The following is a 14,485-nucleotide window of genomic DNA, read 5'->3' on the forward strand; positions in this document are numbered from 1 at the left end:
ACTACTACATTGGAGGTGCCTACTACTACGTGCAGGCTGACGACGACGACCAGGAGTAGTTAGGAGGATCCCAGGCAGGAGGCCTGCGCCTCTTTCGATCTGTATCCCAGTTTGTGCTAGCCATCTTATGGCAACTTGTTTAACTTATGTCTGTACTCAGATATTGTTGCTTCCGCTGACTCGTCTATGATCGAGCACTTGTATTCGAGCCCTCGAGGCCCCTGGCTTGTATTATGATGCTTGTATGACTTATTTATGTTTTAGAGTTGTGTTGTGATATCTTCCCGTGAGTCCCTGATCTTGATCGTACACATTTGCGTGCATGATTAGTGTACGATTAAATCGGGGGCGTCACAGGAAGTTAATGATGATGATCATGAAACTTCAGATCAAGTTATTACAAAAACTCGTAGGTCTTCGAGAGTACGGTCCGCACTAGAGTGGTATGGTGATCCTATTCTAGAAGTCATGTTACTAGACCATGATGAACCTATGAACTATGAGGAAGCGATGATGAGCCCAGATTCCACGAAATGGCTTGAAGCCATGAAATCTGAGATGGGATCCATGTATGAGAACAAAGTGTGGACTTTGATTGACTTGCCCGATGATCGGCGAGTCATTAAGAATAAATGGATCTTCAAGAGGAAGACGGATGCTGATAGTAGTGTTACTATCTACAAAGCTAGACTTGTCAAAAAAGGTTTTTGACAAAGTTCAAGGTGTTGAATACAATGAGATTTTCTCACTCGTATCGATGCTTAAAAGTCTGTCCGAATCATGTTAGGAATTGCCACATTTTATGAAATCTGGCAAATGGATGTCAAAACTGCATTCCTTAATCGATTTATTAAAGAAGAGTTGTATATGATGCAACCAGAAGGTTTTTGTCAATCCTAAAGGTGCTAACAAAATGTGCAAGCTCCGGCGATCATTCTATGGACTGGTGCAAGCATCTCGAAGTTGGAATATACACTTTGATGAGTTGATCAAAGCATATGGTTTTATACAGACTTTTGGAGAAGCCTATATTTACAAGAAAGTGAGTGGGAGCTCTGTAGCATTTCTAAAACTATATGTAGATGACATATTGTTGATTGGAAATGATATAGAAATTCTGGATAGCATAAAATGATACTTAAATAAGAGTTTTTCAAAAGAAAGACCTAGGTGAAGCTACTTACACATTGAGCATCAAGATCTATAGAGATAGATCAAGACACTTGATAAGATTTTTCAATGAGTACATACCTTGATAAGTTTTTGAAGTAGTTAAAAATGGAACAGTCAAAGAAAGATTTCTTGCCTATGTTACAAAGGTGTGAAATTGATTAAGACTCAAATCCCGACCACGGCAGAAAATAGAAAGAGAATGAAAGTCATTCCCTATACCTCAGTCATAGGTTCTATAAAGTATGCCATGCTATGGACCAGACCTATTGTATACCCTGCCCAGAGTTTGGCAAGGGAGTACAATAGTGATCTAGGAGTAGATCACTGGACATTGGTCAAAATTATCCTTAGTGGAATAAGGATATGTTTCTTGATTATGGAGGTGAAAAAAGGTTCGTTGTAAAGGGTTACGTCGATGCAAGTTTTACACCGATCCAGATGACTCTAAGTCTCAATCTGGATACATATTGAAAGTGGGAGCAATTAGCTAGAGTAGCTCCGTGCAGAGCATTGTAGACATAGAATATTTGCAAAATACATACGGCTCTAAATGTGACAGACCCGTTAACTAAACTTCTCTCATGAGCAAAACATGATCATACCTTAGTACTCTTTGGGTGTTAATCACATAGCAATGTGAACTAGATTATTGACTCTAGTAAACCCTTTGGGTGTTGATCACATGACGATGTGAACTATGGGTATTAATCACATACAGATGTGAACATTGGTGTTAAATCACATGGTGATGTGAACTAGATTATTGACTCTAGTGCAAGTGGGAGACTGAAAGAAATATGCCCTAGAGGCAATAATAAAGTTACTATTTATTTCCTTATTACATGATAAATGTTTATTATTCATGCTAGAGTTATATTAACCGGAAACTTGAGACATGTGTGAATACATAGACAAAAAGAGTGTCACTAGTATGCCTCTACTTGACTAGATCGTTGAATCAAAGATGGTTAAGTTTCCTAGCCATAGACATGAGTTATCATTTGATTAACGGGGTCACATCATTAGGAGAATGATGTGATTGACTTGACCCATTCCGTTAGCTTAGCACTTGATCATTTAGTATGTTGCTATTGCTTTCTTCATGACTTATACATGTTCCTATGACTATGAGATTATGCAACTCCTGTTTACCGGAGGAACACTTTGTGTGCTACCAAACGTCACAACGTAACTGGGTGATTATAAAGGTGCTCTACAGGTGTCTCCGAAGGTACTTGTTGGGTTGGCGTATTTCGAGATTAGGATTTGTCACTCTGATTGTCGGAGAGGTATCTCTAGGCCCACTCGGTAATGCACATCACTTAAGCCTTGCAAGCAATGTGACTAATGAGTTAGTTGCAGGATGATGCATTACATAACGAGTAAAGAGACTTGCCGGTAACGAGATTGAACTAGGTATTGATATACCGATGATCGAATCTCGGGCAAGTAACATACCGATGACAAAGGGAACAACGTACGTTGTTATGCGGTTTGACCGATAAAGATCTTCGTAGAATTGTAGGAGCCAATATGAGCATCCAGGTTCCGCTATTGGTTATTGACCGGAAATGTGTCTCGGTCATGTCTACATAGTTCTCGAACCAGTAGGGCCCACATGCTTAAAGTTTCAATGACAGTTATATTATGAGTTTTTGATTTTTGATGTACCGAAGGTTGTTCGGAGTCCCGGATGTGATCACGAACATGAAGAGGAGTCTCGAAATGGTTGAGACATGAAGATTGATATATTGGAAGCCTATATTTGGATATCGGAAGTGTTCCGGGTGAAATCGGGATTTTACCGGAGTACCGAGGGGTTACCGGAACCCCCCCGGGGCTTAATGGGCCATAGTGGGCCTTAGTGAAAAAGAGGAGAGGCAGCCAGGGCAAGGCCGCAGGCCCCTCCCCCCTAGTCCGAATAGGTCAAGGAGAGGGGGGCGGCGCCCCCCTTTCCTTCCTCTCTCTCCCTCCTGTTTCCCCCCTTCTCCTAGTCCAACAAGGAAGGGAGGGAGTCCTACTCCCGGTGGGAGTAGGACTCCCCTTGGCGTGCCCTCCTCCTCGGCCGGACGCCTTCCCCCTTGCTCCTTTATATATGGGGGCAGTGGGGCACCCCATAGACACAACAATAGATCCCTTGGATCTCTTAGCCATGTGCGGTGCCCCCCTCCACCATAATCCACCTCGATAATATCGTAGCGGTGCTTAGGAGAAGCCCTGCGTCGGTAGGACATCATCATCGTCACCACGCCGTCGTGCTGACGGAACTCTCCCTCAAAGCTCGGCTAGATTGGAGTTCGAGGGACGTCATCGAGCTGAACGTGTGCTGGACTCGGAGGTGCCGTGTGTTCGGTACATGATCGGTCGGATCGTGAAGACGTACGACTACATCAACCGCGTTGTGCTAACGCTTCCACTTTTGGTCTACGAGGGTACATGGACAGCACTCTCCCCTCTCGTTGCTATGCATCACCATGATCTTGCGTGTGTGTAGGATATTTTTTTTGAAATTACTACGTTCCCCAACAATTTCTGCCCTGCTTGAAATTTTGCAAAGGAAGTGCTTGATTGCTAAATCTTTTTGAGTTGAAATTTTGCTGGGTGGTTAATCTTGGAAAATCACCCCTGGATAAGAAAAACCAGCTCAATCCCTTCATCCTGTCTTCCTCTGCAATTTTCCAAGTTTCTGACCAGATTATCACTTTGTGAAGGAAGTACCTTCATGGAGTGTCCAATTGGGCTGAAACTTTCCCAGATCCTTCTATATATCAAGTCATTGTTCTCCACCCATTTTCAGCCATTTCCATGTAGCCATTTTCCCCAGCACTTTCATGTGCATTTCTGGCATGTTTGGCAATTTGCACAGGAAGTACCAGCTACACTCATTTTCTGGAGCTAATATTTTGGCTCTAGAATCATCTTGGTACTTGATCACATCCCTCCACGTCACATGTCCAATGGAGCTTGGCACTGACCAGTGTCATCATCAAACACTTGCCTGTTCAAACCTAATCCAGCAAGTTTCTCTCCCCACAGTGCATCCCAGCTGATTTCAGGCTAATATCTTGTCTAGTTGGGAAGCGAGCCACCCCGTGGACATGATTTGGCATTCTGGAGGTGGCCAAGACGCGTTTGCCCATGGTGATCACGACTGATTCCGGCCCAAAATGGTGGTATAGCCACTATTGGCATCGGCAAGTCTGCTCCGACCAGTTCTGACTCGTCCAAGCATGTCCAGCAGTTCTGCCTTGGCATTTCCTTCGCTCTGGACCTCTTTCCCCCTCCTGATTTCTCTCCTGCGTGCCGTCACCGTCGTCGCATAGTGCCTGCTCGTGAGCACCATCGTCTTCCTCCGCCATGTCCTCTTCCTCCTCATGACCCTGGGCGCTTCTCATCTCCGTGACCCTCTACAGCTCGTCGGCTCCCCCTCGTCGTGGTCTCGCCCCTCCCCGTGACCTCTGAGCACGACAGAGCCAAGGCCGGACTCGCCCGGTGGCAACCGGCTTGGGTGCGGCTCGCCCTAGCTATATATAGCCCCCCTCACTCGTCCAAGCTCACCATGAGCTTCTCCTCCCCTCTCCACCCCACCCCAAGCTACCCATTCGTCCCCGGAGTGCCTCCCTGACCTCCACCATCACCATGGACGCCACCCACTGTCCATCCCGATTCCGGTGACCTCGTGCTTCCTCCTCTGTTCCTCCACCACCATCACGTCACCTAGAGTCCGACGAGCCCCTCCAGAGCTCGCCCCCTTCCTCTCCCCCGTCGGAGCGCTCTGCTCACCGACGACCGAAGCCCCTCTCTGCCGCAGGCATTGCCGCGTCCTCTACAATGCTCCTCGGCGGCTGAGCTCGCCTCCATCGGAAGCGCCTTCTCCTCTTGAACACCTGGGTAGGCCGCACGCCTCCTATGGTCGCTGGAGTCACCGGCACTCATCGTCGGGATGGGCCGCTCCCTTGGGCACGGACGCATCGAGCAGGAGGAGGAAGAAGGTCAGGGCCAGGCGGGCCTCTCCCCGCATGACCCCACCTTTTGATGACTGAAGAGGTGTCTAGTCAGCGTAAGTGGAGACAGGATTTCAGAATGTGCTTTCCATTCGCTGAAAATGTATTATGAGATTTACGTTTTCTTATTTTCAGCCCATCGGCCGAATGCACTGTTTTGTGAACGTTCACTGCTTTAGTTGCTTTTCTGCCTAAAAAGTGAACGGCCACAACTTTGCGCTCGTAACTCTGATTGAGGTGATTCTAGCACCCACGTTCTCTTTTGGTCGAGCTCTTTCCGATGATACCATTTTCTTGATGTTTTCCCATTAAGAAAATACACATTTTGCCCCTGCCCTATATCTAGCCCCTCTGAGGGAGAACCCTTCTCCGGCAAATTCTTCCGCGAGGTGATCGCATTCCTTCCCAGAGTATTCGTCGGCCCCAGGCAAGCCAACCTCTTATCATGAGCCTTGAACTTGCATGTTGACTTTGCTTTCACCCTGGGTGTGTGTAGTTGTAGTAGTTTCTTCTCAGTTTTGTCTGCGGTTATTCCAGTTATGCTATATGTCTGTAATGCTTGCCATGCATGCTTGTGCTTCATGATATCTTTTGACATGCTAGTTAGGATGTTGTTGTTGATAATGTCATGTCACTGCTCTACTTTAGTTTGATGCCATTGATATAAATGCTATGATGATTGTGTTACACCGTTGATATGCTAGTACCTGGTGTTGCCATGTTTCGTATGCTATAACTGTTCACTTAAGAAGCTTGGTATTTTGTTCATGCATTTGTATGCTTTGTGCTCATTGTTGCATCCATGTTAATCATGCTTACATGATGATGATGATGGAGAAGATAATAATATGACTTAATAATGACGAACCTCCTCCGCCTTCAATGGGATCGAGTCATAGTGCCACCAAATCGGGCTTCTTCAGTGCAGCCACATTTGCCTTTATGCGAAGGCCTTAATGCGACCGATTGTCATGCCTCTCACTGGTGCCTCCAATGAGGGAAGGTTATGGGCGCGCGCTACCCTGATCAGGTAGGCAGACATAAGCCTTGTGTGCCCGCGTTTGGTTTTGAGCTCATGTCCCCGTTTGTGACCATTTTGTTTTTCCACGACGGTGGCCGTTGGATGTCACGAGTTGACATCGGGGCTACCCAGGACGTAGCCCAAAGGGGAGTTGGTCGGAGTGGCCTGGAGAGTGTCATGACAATGGGTTGGTTCTGTCGGAATGCGTTGGTCCACCCGAATGGGAGTTCGAGGCCATGGATTCCGTGGTGTGGGTATAGTGTGCTAACCTCTGCAGAGTGTGTTTAATCTATCGATAGTCGCGTCCTCTGTCATGGGCATAGCTCGTAGTAGGTCAAACTATCGGGTCTTGGTCGAAATGGAGGATAAACCTGAAATAACTAATGTGATAAATAATGTGCGATAAATAATGTGGTGACTTGGACTATGAGATAGTCGTGAGATGTCACGTATTTATTTCGGATATGATCACGAGATGAGATCTCGGTGAGTCATGATTTTGCCTAGAGAGGCAGTGGCTAAGTAAGTGATTGATGAACAGTATGTCTTCACGGGAGGTAAATGGTAGTTCATTTGTAGCATCATAGTTCATGCATGTATCAATGTCTCGTAGATACATCTATGCCATGCCATGTTATGATTGAGATGTTATGCTATTGCCATGTTAGAACCATGTTTTGATATGACATGTTATTGCCATGCTAGTAGATGCTATGATGTTTTCCATGCTTAGTTTGATCTATGTCTCTTGTTAATATCATGCCATGCTTGGTTACTATTGTGAGGTAGATTATTGCATGCGCTTGATACATGCTTTGTCATCTGCTTGTTTGGATGCTATGTATTTGGTTGTCTTGTGAGTACATTCAAAGTACTCACCTGGCCTTGCACGTGGCCAGATTGTAGGAGTAGATTCGTCACGCTAGGTAGTAACCTTGCTAGTCCTGTGAGTTGTGGAGCCCAGCCAGAGTCGATGTGCTGTCATACCAAGACTTCCGCCGCCATTTAGATAGCATTAGAGCTATGCCAGATGATTGTATTCATCAATGATGTAATCCTCTATACATGTATTTGATGAATATTCTTGTACCTGGAATGCTGTATCATGTACCTATCATGCGTCAGGTGTTATCCTGCGCTGGTGTGCAAAGGCCCTCTGCTCCATGCAGATCGGGGTGCCACATGAGATGGTATCAGAGCAGCCAGGCTGGCATAGGATTGCCCTAGCATTAGACCACCATTTCCATCAACCCGTAATGACCCTAAGGGATTTGACCCATCCCTGGCATCCAGTATGACCATTGTTGAGCAATAGGTGGTGCAGCCGGGATGGAGACGTCCCTACCTCGTCGTCCCCGCCTAGTTTTCCGCAGATCAGATAGCAACCCTATCCTTTCTGGTTGGCCGCACAGCATACTCTTCACCATTAAGGGAAAGGGGCCACGCCATGCAGGTGTGTCCTGCATAGCTGCCTATAAAGCCCCCTTTCTGCTAGCCGCAATGATGTCCACTCAGTCAGCCATGTCCCTGTAGAGAAGCCTAGCTAGTAGCTCCAGATCAGGAGCCACATCCGTCTTTGAGAGCCCATATTTTATAGTTGTACCTTTGCGGTTGGTCACATTGGCTTTCCACCTATCCTCACCAATCTGCTCACCCAAGCCCTTGGTTGTTCCTCCAGTCATGAGTATCTGGTGTTCCAAGCAGTACCCATCCCTCATCTTCACCGATTCCAGACCAAGGTGCAAATCTGCCAAGGTCCAGCTGAGGATGGTCAGTCCTTGATCATCCAAGGCAAGCCCATGCCCACTCCAAAGTTGTCTATTCAGACAGCTGCTGTGGAAGCTATCATCCATCTTTGATCCCTATTTCCACAAGTACCGAGACAATGGGAGTTCTGTTTCTACCCCATTGTGACCAGCCTAGGGACTGAGCATCCCATCATTCTCCAGGAAGGTGATCCAGCCATCGCTCACCTGGTGCAGTTCATTACTGCCCAGGGATAGGTGATTGGTAACCTGATCAAGGAATTCAAGACTTTGGACCGCGAAGCTTCTTAGGTCGTCACAAAAGCATATTGTGAGGGCCACCAGATTGCATCTCAAGCCACTGATCCCATGCCATCTAGCCCAGTGCTACGCTCTCATCCGGCACCTTGGCTGAGGCCAGGTATCATCAACCGCGACTCCATCAACAAGGCCATTTACCGTCTTTGCTATCAAGGTTTGCTTGGGCAAGCTCTAGCCACGTCCCAAGAAGTTGAGCCCCAACCCATTAAGGTGTCCGACGATGGAGGTGAAGATTGGCTCAGTCTTCGTCTTCTAGGAGAGCCCCAGCAAGACCAGTCCTCTGTGTGACCTCAGTCACGCAGTCAGGTGATTCTGCGAGTAGTCCAGTCTTTCTGTTCATCTTTGATATGAGGATAGAACTATGTATCCCGGAGTGAGTTGTTTCTTTTATCGCGCAGCGTCTTCATGCTTTGTTGTATGTTTGTATTGTTTCTAACCCGTATGCTGTGTTTTATGTATGCTTTCTTGCTCTTTGGTTTTGTTTTTGATTGTCTCTCTATCAAGCAGAAATGTTTGACAGGGCTGGCAATGTGTTTCTAACAAGATCTTAATCAGTAGAGCACATACACTAATCAACATTGACACGTCTCCAGTCTATAATAAAATGTGCGTTGGTGTAGGTATATGTATACCAGGAGTACATATACCCACTAGCATTAAAACACCTTTGTATGATTTGTCTGATGTGTTTTTCCTTTGCATGTATGTTGCATCTGTCTCTTTGCTGGTTTAGACTGTATTGCATCCTACACACATACCCGTTTCACCCATGATTACATTTGAGCAGTACTTGAGGTAATGCAAAGTCATCTATCTATCTTTATTTGTGCATACCCCGTGTGCCAGATTTCCAGATCCAGAGCCTCGTAGAGGCATTTCCGTCTGGCAGTTCCACGTCTCTAATTCTTTTCCCATGATCCCAAGTGCATTTCCGGAGGAACACTGCCAACTTTATTTCACTTGATCTAGTACATCTACCACAATACAGATTTCAACTCCGATTCTACCTCGACACCTACTTTTCGTGGAGCTATTCGCGAAATTTCCCCCTGTACCCCAGTGTGATTCCTGAGCTACCACAGCCACCTCACCTGTATCTGGACCCCATCACCACCACCATCGTCTCTGCCTTGCGTGGCGCAGGAAAGTTGCCACCATCGCTCCCAGCGCAACACGCGATTACTTCGCCGAGGCGAAGCAACGGAGGATCAAGCGTGGCGGAGGACCACCCAGTGCACCGCCATCTCCCGCATCTCGAGCCACCGCACCTGGGTGCGCGTTGCCTCGAGCTCGCTCCTACCTGATGAGGACCACCAGGATGATCGACGAGCCGATCAGCATGCCCAGCAGCGCTGCAAGGAACCACCGCAACGCCACCAGGAACACGGCCTCGCCGAAGGAACTCGGCTCGATCTTGTTCAAACCAAAGAGGTAGTAGAGCGGCATTGTGTCTGTGTGTTGGAGGAGAGACGCGTTGCCATCTTTTATAGCCCAACCCCGGTGTACGGTGAACGAGGTCCAGGAGAACCGCTCGTCGCTCGATCACCGACGTCTAGGAGGAGAATCCGCGAGCAGTGCCGCAAGGTGCTGGCCCGCGACGTGCGTGCTCTCTGCACCGGCACCATGCGTGCCACGCACTATGGTACTAGGGTCCTCATCGCCCTAGGAGGTAGATGCATCCTATGCCAAGTCGCACATGGAGCAGCGACGAAGGAGAAGCAGCGAGTTGGAGGTAGAAGAAGGAGGCTACCAGTGGGCCCTGGACCCACATGTCAGCAGGTGAAACCACTGTTCATTGGGGTGCATCCAGCATTTTTGGGAATTTGATCTCGAGTGCCCCTAGTCATGGATATAACCTTGTTTTGCCCATATCTCTCCCTGGGCGTACCAATTATCAGTACTCCAACTCGTCTATTTCTGGCCAAAGGGTTAGTAATTAACCCAGAGGTTTTCCCTCGAGTGGCTATCATTTCATATTTGCTGTAACCCTAGGAATCTCGAGGACGAGATTCTTTTAAGGGGGGAAGGTTTGTAACAGCCCCAAAATTGGGTTATCAATTTTTGTGCTGTTATTCCTTCCTGGTATTCTTTTTTCCAAAATTTTCTCCTGTGCTCTCTGGATGATTCTGAGAATCCTCGCCATTTTAACCTTTTCAAACCTTTCTCATGTCTTTGATAATGGGCAGGACCTCATTTTCACCATCTCAAACTCTCTCATCTCTCAAATTCCAAATTTTGGAATTTGGATATTTTCTTTGTGCTTACAAAGGACCCATCATTTCCCTTGATCGGTTGATCTTCTCAATCTTCTCAGAGATCCTCCTACACCTCTAAACCTCAGATATGCAAAAATATTGCTAAGTCATATGCAATATTTTCCATTTGGGATTTATTCCTTCTTTTGCCTTTCTAAGGAATAAAATCCAAAGGCATAGCTAGCCATCTCCTAAGTTCATGAAAATTTGTGGAGATGATATTTATACCTAATCCTATCCCTGGCAAAAAAATTGGCCATATTTAAATAAGGAAAAATCGCATTTTCCTATTTTAAGCCAATATTCCATTTTTGCCACTTTTCAAAGGAGCTACCATTTTTATAGCAAGGGAAATTCCCAAATAATTTGTGGAGCTTGTAATTGCTATATCTTTACCCTTTCCATCATTATCTCCTGTTCCACAATTCAGAAATTTAGCACATGATCCAATGCAATTTTCTGCCCTGTTTGAAATTTTTTAAAGGAAGTGCTTGATTCCTAAATCTTTTTGAGCTGAAATTTTGTAGGGTAGTTAATCTTGAAAAATCATCCCTGGATAAGAAAAACCAGATCAATCCCTTCATCCTATCTTCCTCTGCAAATTTTCCAAGTTTCTGACCAGATTATCACTTTGTGAAGGAAGTACCTTCATGGAGTGTCCAATTGGGCTGAAACTTTCCCAGATCCTTCTATATCTCAGGTCATTGTTCTCCACCCATTTTCAGCCATTTCCATGTAGCCATTTTCCCCAGCACTTTCATGTGCATTTCTAGCATGTTTGGCAATTTGCATAGCAAGTACCAGCTACACTCATTTTCTGGAGCTAATATTTTGGCTCTATAATCATCTTGGTACTTGATCACATCCCTCCATGTTACAGGTCCAATGGAGCATGGCACTGACCAGTGTCATCATCAAACACTTGCCTGTTCAAACCTAACCCAGACTCTATCAGTCGAAGAGATCAGCAGGTACGAGGATAACAGAGACAGAGATAAAGGCTTCGTCAGCAGAGACGAGAGCGGGACCCTTTTGAAAATCAGAAATAAAAGGGGCGATCAACGAATTGACCAGGTGTAAGCAGAGGGAACTGGAGCAGAGATGGCCGGCCGGCCGGCCAGCCAACACAAAATCTAATTCGAGCAAATGGATTTTCAACTAACAGCCTCTGCTTCGAAGGGAGGTGTTCTGCTTAGCCTTTGCTCCTCTTTGATAGAAGTAGCTCTTTTGTTTGCAAGAATGATAGGAAATATGCCATGCAGAAAATCTAGGAAATAGATTTTCGCCTGTTCAAACCTAATCCAGCAAGTTTCTCTCCCCACAGTGCATCCCAGCTGATTCGAGGCTCATCTCTTGTCTAGTTGGGAAGTGAGCCACCTTGTGGACATGATTTGGCATTCTGAAGGTGGCCAGGACGTGTTTGGCCGTGGTGATCACGAGTGATTCCGGCCCAAAATGGTGGTCTAGCCACTATTGGCATCGGCAAGTCTGCTCCGACCAGTTCTGACTCGTCCAAGCATGTCCAGCAGTTCTGCCTTGGCATTTCCTTCGCTCTGGACCTCCTTTCCCCCTCTTGATTTCTCTCCGGCGTGCCGTCACCATCACCGCACAATGCCTGCCCATGAGCACCATCGTCTTCCTATGGCATGTCCTCTTCCTCCTCATGACCCTGGGCGCTGCTCATTTCCGTGACCCTCTACAGCTTGTTCGCTCCCCCTCGTCGTGTTCTCGCCCCTCGTCGTGACCTCCGAGCATAGCAGAGCCAAGGACGGACTTGCCCGACGGCAATCGGCTCGGATGCGCCTCGCCCCGGCTATAGATAGCCCCCCTCGCTCGTCCAATCTCACCATGAGCTTCTCCTCCCCTCTCCACCCCACCCCAAGCTACCCATTCATCTCCGGAGTGCCTCCCTGACCTCTGCCATAGCCATGGCCGACGCCCACTTTCCATCCCGATCCCGGCGAACTCGTGCTTCCTCCTCTGTTCCTCCACCACCCTCACGTTACCTAGAGTCTGCAAGCCCCTCCAGCCCTCATCCCCTTCCTCTCCCCCACTGGAGCGCTCTACTCACGGGCGGACGAAGCCCCTCTTCGCCGTAGGCACTGCTGCGTCCTCTGCAATGCTCCTTGATGGCAGAGCTCGCCTCCATACGAAGCACCTTCTCCTCCTGAACACCTGGTAGGCCGCATGCCTCCTACGGTGGCCGGAGTAGCCGGCACTCATCTTCGAGATGGGCCGCTCCCTCGGCCAGGGATGCGTTGAGCAGGAGGAGGAAGAAGGTCATGGCCAGGCAGGCCCCTCCCCGCGCGACCTTACCAGTCGGTGATTGAAGAGGTGTGCAGTCAGCGTAAGTGGAGACGAGATTTCAGAGTGCGCTTTCCATTCGCTGAAAACGTATTTTGAGGTTTACGCTTTCTTATTTTCAGCCCACCGGCCGAATGCACTGTTTTGTGAATGTTCACTGCTTTAGTTGCTTTTCTGCCTAAAAAGTGAATGCCACAACTTTGCACTCGTAACTCCGATTGAGGTGATTCTAGTGCCCACGTTCTCTGTTCGTCGAGCTCTTTCCGATGGTACCATTTTCTTGGTTTGCACATTCTGAAAATACCCATTTTGCCCATGCCCTATATCCAGCCCCTTTGAGGGAGAACCCTTCTCCGGCAAATTCTTCCGCGAGGTGATCGCATTCCTTCCTGGAGTATTCATCGACCCCAGGGAAGCCAACCTCTTATCAGGAGCCCAAACTTGCATGTTGACTTTGCTTGCACCCTGTGTGTGTGTAGTTGAAGTAGTTTCTTATCAGTTTCGTCTGCGGTTATTCCAGTTATGCTATATGTTTGTAATGCTTGCCATGCATGCTTGTGCTTCATGATATATTTTGCCATGCTAGTTAGGATGTTGTTGTTGCTAATGTGATGTCACTGCTCTACTTTAGTTTGATGCCATTGATATAAATGCTATGATGATTGTGTTACACCGTTGATATGCTAGTACCTGGTGTTGCCATGTTTCGTATGCTATAACTATTCACTTAAGAAGCTTGGTATTTTGTTCATGCATTTGTATGCTTTGTGCTCATTGTTGCATCCATGTTAATCATGCTTACATGTTGATGATGATGGAGAAGATAATAATATGACTTAATAATAACGAACATCCTCCGTCATCGATGGGATCGAGTCATAGTGCCTCCAAATCGGGCTTCTTCAGTGCAGCCACATTTGCCTTTATGCGAAGGCCTTAATGCGATCGATTGTGATGCCTCTCACCGGTGCCTCCAATGAGGGAAGGTTATGGGTGCGTGCTACCATGGTCATATAGGCTGACATAAGCCTTGTGTGCCCGTGTTTGGTTTTGAGCTCATGTCCCCGTTTGGGACCGTTTTGTTTTGCCATGACGGTGGCTGTTGGATGTCACAAGTTGACATCAACGCCACCCAGGACTTAGCGCAAAGGGGAGTTGGTCGGAGTGGCCGGGAGAGTGTCATGGCAATGGCTTGGTTCTGTTGGAATGCCATTGTTCCACCCGAATGGGAGTTCGAGGCCATGGATTCCGAGGTGTGGGTAGAGTGTGCTATCATCTGCAGAGTGTGTTTAATCTATCGATAGCCGCGTCCTCGGTCATGGGCACAGTTTGTAGTAGGTCACACTATCGGGTCTTGGTCGGGATGGAGGATAAACCTGAAATAACTAATGTGATAAATAATGCGCGATAAAGAATGTGGTGACTTGTACTATGAGATAGTCGTGAGATGTCACATATTTGTTTCGGATATGATCATGAGATGAGATCTCGGTGAGTCATGATTTTTCCTAGAGAGGCAGTGGCTAAGTAAGTGATTGATGAACAATATGTCTTCATGGGAGGTAAATGGTAGTTCATTTGTAGCATAGTAGTTATTGCATGTATCCATGTCTCGTAGATACATCTATGCCATGCCATGTTATGATTGAGATGTTATGCTAT

Source organism: Triticum aestivum, chromosome 3B (genome assembly GCF_018294505.1).
Source record: "Triticum aestivum cultivar Chinese Spring chromosome 3B, IWGSC CS RefSeq v2.1, whole genome shotgun sequence".
NCBI classification, from domain to species: domain Eukaryota; kingdom Viridiplantae; phylum Streptophyta; class Magnoliopsida; order Poales; family Poaceae; genus Triticum; species Triticum aestivum.